Here is a 7,500-nt window from a genome sequence, read left to right as displayed (position 1 = left end):
TTTCTGTTCGCGCCCTATTATGGAAATATGTCCATATTATGGAAATATGTCACAGACACCTATAAGAATATTGGAGATATATATCTGGTTATTACGGTATGTAATAACCAGATATATTCTGACACTACATTAACCAGATTACTTAAGTTAATACGTTTATAGTTTTAACAAAAGTGTAGTATCTGTTCTGTGCTTCACCCTTTCTGATCGCGATCAGTGGAAGAGAAATCCTTCTAGATTAAGGCATTTTTTTTAATTCTTATCCAGAGCGCCTCTTTTGGGGGAGCTAGATTTTCCCCACATTAAAAACCGACCTTGCATCTCTGCTCTTGTGGGGAGGCAAGTAAATAGGTTCAATAATATCGCGTTCAGACTGAACGTCCACAAATTCCAACATCAATATATTACATATGAAAGATTCCGCAGGTCTCGCTAGTTAAAACAAATATTAATGTTTGGAAAACAAGTCTTGGATCCAAACCGTCATCACTATTTTTAAAAAGAAAACAAATCGATATTAACTTTTGTTGGTAAAATTTTACTTAATTTTCACCTTAACAATCACTTTTAAAATGACGACTTTCGGGTATGCTGAAAACGAATATCGCATTAATTTTTGTTTCGCAAACAAATATTTCCCCGGATATTAAGTAATGTAATTCCTTCTGTTATGAGTGGTAACCAACCATCGTTGTATACGCAAGCTGATTTTGTAGTGTCTTCACTACTTGTAATATTGAACTTATTGATTTCAAATAGTAAATATGTCACCATTAACTTTGTTGCAAGCACGAAACAAAATCTCATATACTTATATAAAGATAAGCATTATACACATGTATATATTCATTCTAAGTGACCTTACAAAAAGGAAAAGAAAGAAGAAACCAGTTTGCCTTTTGACTTGCAACTTAAAAATATTAAGTTGACAACTAAGTTCTTGTTTTTTTTTAATCTACATTTTTTTTTTTAGAGTAAAATAAGAACTAACAACACTTTAATCACTGACGTTCCTATTTACTTGTCTCCCCACGAGGGAAGAGATCGATACAAGGTAGGTTTTTAATGTAGAGAAAATCCAGCTCCCCAAAAAAGAGGCACTCTGGATAGGAACAAAAATTATAATTGTCTCAGTCATGAAGGAGTTCTCCTATATTGACCTCGGACAGAAAAAAGGTGAAGTGTTGCATCAGAACAGATGCTACACTGTGATCTTGGCCCGAAGATGTATTCTTCGTTTGTATTTCAACTTTTTCCTAACTTTTAACAAGATTTTTAATATCTTTTCGGTAAAAATCACTTGCTCGAAAAATAAAATATAACAAATGAATTTTCAAAACACTATTTAAAAATCGGCAAGAAATTAGTTGCCAACCAATAAATCGAACCATGTTGGAAATCAGGTTGGACAATTTACCCTTTTGCTCCTTCTATCACGCATTCAAGTGTTATAATTGGCCCATGTTGTTTATATAATAGATCGAGGTATTCTGGGGGAGGGGCGAGTGTTTAGAAGTGGTGGACTGGTGGACTGGTGGGCGTGTTTAGCGAATATTGATGTGGAATATTTCAAATGCCAATTACCTATGTCATAATCTAATGCCTCGCTATGTCCTTAGTTGAAGATTTATTATTGAGATCTTTTGGATTATTCAGACTACATCCCTCGTCACCATATCGGCCAATCTAACCTTCGGTCTTTTTCGAAAGAGGGTGAGGGCTGAGGGTCTTCTCGAACTGAACTCTTTATTGCTATCACACGCGTAGATTATTCTCGTTCCTTCAGTCATGAGAGAAGTCTTAAGTAATACGTAAGCGTATTCTTAGAAATCGCCTATACTAAGGATTGAACCTTCAGACTCTAGGAGATGAAACTGATTACTATTTAGCAGTTTTATCCGTTTCGCTACGTTCGTAAATACTCTAATTAATCTAATTCATAAAACTGGTTCCATAATGTTTACTTATATATTAAAAGGAATTTTGTATGTGTGTCTGTTTACGTGTGTCTGTTTGTCTATGTGTGTGTGCGTGTGTGAGAGAGAGAAAGAGAGAGAGAGAGAGAGAGAGAGTTCACAATAGACGTCAAACGACTGAACCGATTTTTTTTTTTTAATTTTCACATCGATATACTTCATGTGTCTGGGAGTGTTCTTAGATATGTTTTGTATCAGAATGTCACCGATAAGTATCGAAAATCGATCATCGAAAAAATCCCATTAAAGAAGGAACAGTACGATTTTAACACTGTTGTTGCCACTCTTATACAGCCTAACATCACAAGGGCATTATTAAATAAACAATATGTTTTTAATAAGAGAAAGACGCGTTCAAAATGAATGTTTCTGTTTAGAAAAATACTGAAACGTGATATTTGCTTTTTGCATTTAAAAATTTAATTCAAGCCATTATATATCTAAAGAAATAATTTTATTAAATTAACAGTAGGTTCTCTACAGTGCAATGTTGACGGAAATGTATTGTGAACTAAGTCATATGTGAAGAGTTTTCCTGGTGCATGTGTTGGGTCTCTGGCCAGAGCAGAAAATCAATCAATTTGATTGAAAAATAGTCGATTTCAACGATTTTATATGACAATAAAAGTATTAAAACTGTAGAAGCTTCGTTTATTCCCATTTAGTCCCTAGCAATGTCGGGTCTCGTTGCTAGTGTCTAATAATGGGAGAAGACTATAAGCGAAGAACACCATGTAACGACTGCCGCAGATAAAGGATGTGTCTGTCTGTATACGGAATCCATTAAAACAATCTCTGTACATGTTAAGATGTTAAGATAGTCATACAAATATAGAGGTATTTTTTCTTTCGAAATTCAGAAACTTTTTTGTTTTGTTTTGTATTTTTTAATAAAATATAATTTTCGTTTCATTCATGTAAATAAATTCTAGGCATAAAATCGAATAAGAAATAGAGTTCATGTATAAAAAAAAAAGTCTCCATAAAATATTGTTATTCGAATAAAAAAAATGTGAAACGTTGGGTCTTTTACGTGATTGCAAGCAATCGGAAAATGATAATTCTATCAGAAAGGGCATGCTAGCGTTTTTCAAAATCCATAATATCCATCTAACTTTAGGTCATTTTCGTACAAATTTAAACAATCACACACACACACACACACACACACACACACACACATATATATATATATATATATATATATATATATATATATATATATATATTAGTGTTGGGACGATTATCGGGATCGGAAATCGTAAAAATCGGAATCGTAAAAACCAGATTCGGAAAAATCGGTGCCTATTTTCCGATGCCAAAATGATTCTTTTAATTGTCTTTTTTATTTGATTTTTTTTGAACCGAAATCTTCAATTGTTGGTAATAGCGATAAAAAATTTTTTTATTGATTTTAAATTACCAGTAAAGCTAAAATCGATGGATCATCCTCCGCAAGAGTAATTTTGATGTTTAGGAAAATATCTGCAAATTAAACATGTGTTTTTACGAAAATCATGAGAAATAACAATCTTGTAGTTAAATAATTAGAGATTTATAAAGAATCGGTATCGAAATCGGTCATTGTATCGGAATCGGGAATTTAGCACAGTATCAATAATTGTATCGGAATCGGGAAAAATATTAGAATCATCCCATCACTAATATATATATATATATATATACTAGCAGGGGTGCCCGGCGTTGCTCGGGTGTTTGGAGGTGTATGCTGTGCAAAAAAAGCAAAAAAACAAAAATAGTGGTTAATTTTTTAAAACTTTGACCCCTATTATGACCCCTTAAAATTTATTGTTTCGGGCTCAAATCACTTTATTAAGTTAGATCCAGGTTCAAGGAACCTATATCTAAAATTTCAAGTGTCTAGACCCAAAATTGTCGGAGGAGTTTGGTAGAGTTCTTAAAGGTCAAATCGTTGAAATTTGACCCCTTAACAGTTTTCTGGCTGACACCCGTCACATCGATTTTCCCAAATCTCAGTACCCGGTATTTCAAATTTCGAGTCTATAGACTAAAAATTGACAGAGTTATTGCGTAGGGAAATGTACACAGACAGACAGACACACAGACACACAGACAGACAGACAGACAGACAGACACGTTCACTTTTATAGATATATACATATATATATATTGTTTTAAAAATATAATTTTTAAAATATAATTATCCACATAAAATTATCCATTAAAATCCATTTAAAAACTATATGTATGCCGCTCCCCATGTGGGGGTACCAAGTTGGTTAAAGGGAAAATTATTCCAAGCTCGCATTTAGGTAAAAATGCACTTTCGTAAATAATAGAATTCATTCAAAACGTGTCGCAAAAACACACACACACGCACACACACACACACATTATAATGTAATATATATATATATATATATATATATATATATATATATATATATATATATATATATATATATTACATTATAATATATATTTTAATGTAATATATATATATATATTATTATTATTATTATTATTATTATTACTATTATATATATTTTAATGTAATATATATATATATATATATATATATATATATATATATATATATATATATATATATATATATATATATATAAAATGTGGAAATATGTTTTTTTAATTATATTTGACCTATTATTCAGTCCCAGTCTTTTTAATTCATGAAACTCAATTACTGAGCATATAGTAAATAAGTGACAAACGTCCAAATTCTAAATTTCAAGATGTCATCAATCTTACAATTTATTCCTTTTAGTATGTTGACGTGCACAAATCTTGCAGCACCTGTTCCATATTGCAAATAATTTCACTTAATTATTATATCAATCAATTATATATATATATATATATATATATATATATATATATATATATATATATATTATTTTGGCCTTTTGGCCAAGATCAAAGTGTAATATCTGTTCTTCAGATGCGACATTTCCATTTCTCGTTCTCTTTCAGTGGAGGAGAAATCCTTCACGACTGAGACAATTTTAATTTTTGTACCTTTTCTCCACGTTAAAAAACGACCCTGGTGTCTAACTCTGTCCCGTGTGGAGGCATAGTAAATAGGTATTATATATATATATATATATATATATATATATATATATATATATATATATATATATATATATATGCTTGTAAATAAGAATCGCTATATGGTAATATATTGTACGTCTTACACGTCTTTCATTGAATTGTATACTAAACAATTCATCATAAACCCATGTAAATTCATAAAAAAAAAACATTTTTATAAAAGAAATCAAGTGAAAGAAGAAACAGAATTCTTTTAAAGTCATAAGAGCAAAAAAACAAAAAAAAAAACTTACTGATTGTAGGTTATTTATAGATTTTTCCATGAAGAAGCCACTTCAGAAATACACATACCACGGGTGTGAAATTGTTGCAGTATACAGTTGACTTTTTAAACGTATACTGAAACTATATTTCTAATATTTTCTGTATTTGATTTTTAATAAAAAAGAATCGATAATTCGATCCTTAATTTATAATTAAGTTTATACTTGAAATATCGTTTATAAGAAAATTCCAGTTTGAACTGCATTAGTTAACAAATCATGTATACAAATAATTATATATATATATATATATATATATATATATATATATATATAGAGAGAGAGAGAGAGAGAGAGAGAGAGAAAGAGAGAGAGAGAGAGAAAGAAAGAAAGAAATAAAAAGGAACAAACCGTGTTATGTGTTCATCAACGTTTCGTCTTTATTTCAAGATTTCCTCTGGATGAATAAAGACGAAACGTTGACGAACACATAATACGGTTTGTTCCTTTTTATTTCTCTATTTTGTCGGAATACTATTTCCATTATTTTAATCATATATATATATATATATATATATATATATATATATATATATATATATATATATATATATATATAGTATTGAATAGCACGGAGTTATTCTGATTTACAATTTTCCTTTTTATCTTCTCCAATCTCCGAACAGTCCTTTGTGTGTTCTTCTCGAAATTGTATAAGTTGGATCCAAAGAACACAAAAAGGACTATTCAGAGATTGGAGAAGATAAAAAGGAAAATTGTAAGAATAACTCCGTACTTTTCAATAATATTTGTCTAAATGAGAAAATGCCACCTAAATATACACTATATATATATATATATATATATATATATATATATATATATATATATATATATTACATACATATATCCATATGTATCTATATATATAAAAATATATTTATATATTTATGTATATATATATATATTGTTTTTAAAATATAATTATCCACTGACACGTGTTTCTGTCGTTTAGGACTCAAGTGGCTGAATATATATATATATATATATATATATATATATATATATATATATATATATATATATATATATATATATAAAATATGTACGCAGCATTTTTCTCTTAAACATATTTCATTAAATAAAATAAACATTTATTGTCTATTAATTCTATTCTCTATCCTTTCCAACTTCCGAATATCAGTCTTTACTGCTGACAGAAAATAATATTATATGAATTAGATTAATACATCCTTGACGATTAATCGTGACAAATTAGAAAGTACTCTGACTTATGATAGATATGGCGATTACATCAGCTAGTTCCTGCCAGAGGTTAAGACTGTTATTCGGAAGTTGAAAAGGGTCGAGAATAGAATTAATAGACAAAAAGCGTTGTAGAAAGCTATCAAATATGATTATAAACATTATGATTTTGTCTGGGCATACCCAACACACACACACGCGCACACATACGCGCACACACATACACACATATACACGCACACACATACACACATATACACGCACACTTGTGCTGTGAAATAGTATAATAATACTAAGTGTGAATATGTACTCTTCTCTTGCAAAACATTTACAGCAAACACTCGTCTTACTACAATCACTGTCCACGATTTCCCACACTCTTTTTCTGTGACTTAATCTAAACGAAAATTTTCTTTTCTAGAACTTACCGCCTGTTGCACTTTGTATCGCAGGCCTACTTTCCAACTGACTGCAAAATCGTCGTCTTCAAGTCCAATGTAAATAAGTTCATATTGAGCCATTCCAGTCAATAATCAAATTCTACTGCATCTCCATCACCGATCAATACGTTGTTGTTTAATGTTTCACTGGCTACCTTACAAACACTGGCGCTAATCCTCGAGTAGCTTTCCGGCCTTGATAAATGGTGACTCCCTTTAATATATATATATATACTATAGATTGTAGTAGTGTGTATTCCAAAATCAGTAGCTGTTTGTTTGATCCCGGAACCATACAAATTGATCAGTCATCTCACAGAATGTCTATCTATATACTGAATTTTCAAAAGTCTACGACAATTTTAAATGACTGTACAGAAAGTCTGTAAACTTAATGAAGACACCTCGGAAACTTAGATACGATGGTGTGGCGCTATGAGAAAAAGAGAAGAAAAACTCGATGTCATTAGAAAAATATCAACGTTTCGTCCCGATAGTCAG

At 30.3% G+C, this 7,500-nt stretch overlaps 1 protein-coding gene and 1 pseudogene across 1 annotated transcript in view; both read left to right on the top strand.

The window, feature by feature from the left end:
• LOC145297499 (protein Wnt-7b-like) overlaps positions 1–7,500 on the top strand; it is a 510,003-nt gene that overhangs the window by 4,748 nt on the left and 497,755 nt on the right. The gene's annotated exons all lie outside the window — the stretch shown is intronic.
• Positions 4,867–4,999, top strand: LOC145298099 (U2 spliceosomal RNA; annotated as a pseudogene).

Source organism: Euprymna scolopes, chromosome 18, assembly GCF_053919585.1.
Source record: "Euprymna scolopes isolate OS-2025 chromosome 18, ASM5391958v1, whole genome shotgun sequence".
Taxonomy (NCBI): Eukaryota; Metazoa; Mollusca; class Cephalopoda; order Sepiida; family Sepiolidae; genus Euprymna; species Euprymna scolopes.
The sequence above is the reverse complement of the archived record's forward strand: the minus strand, read 5'-3'. Positions and strand labels throughout refer to the sequence as shown.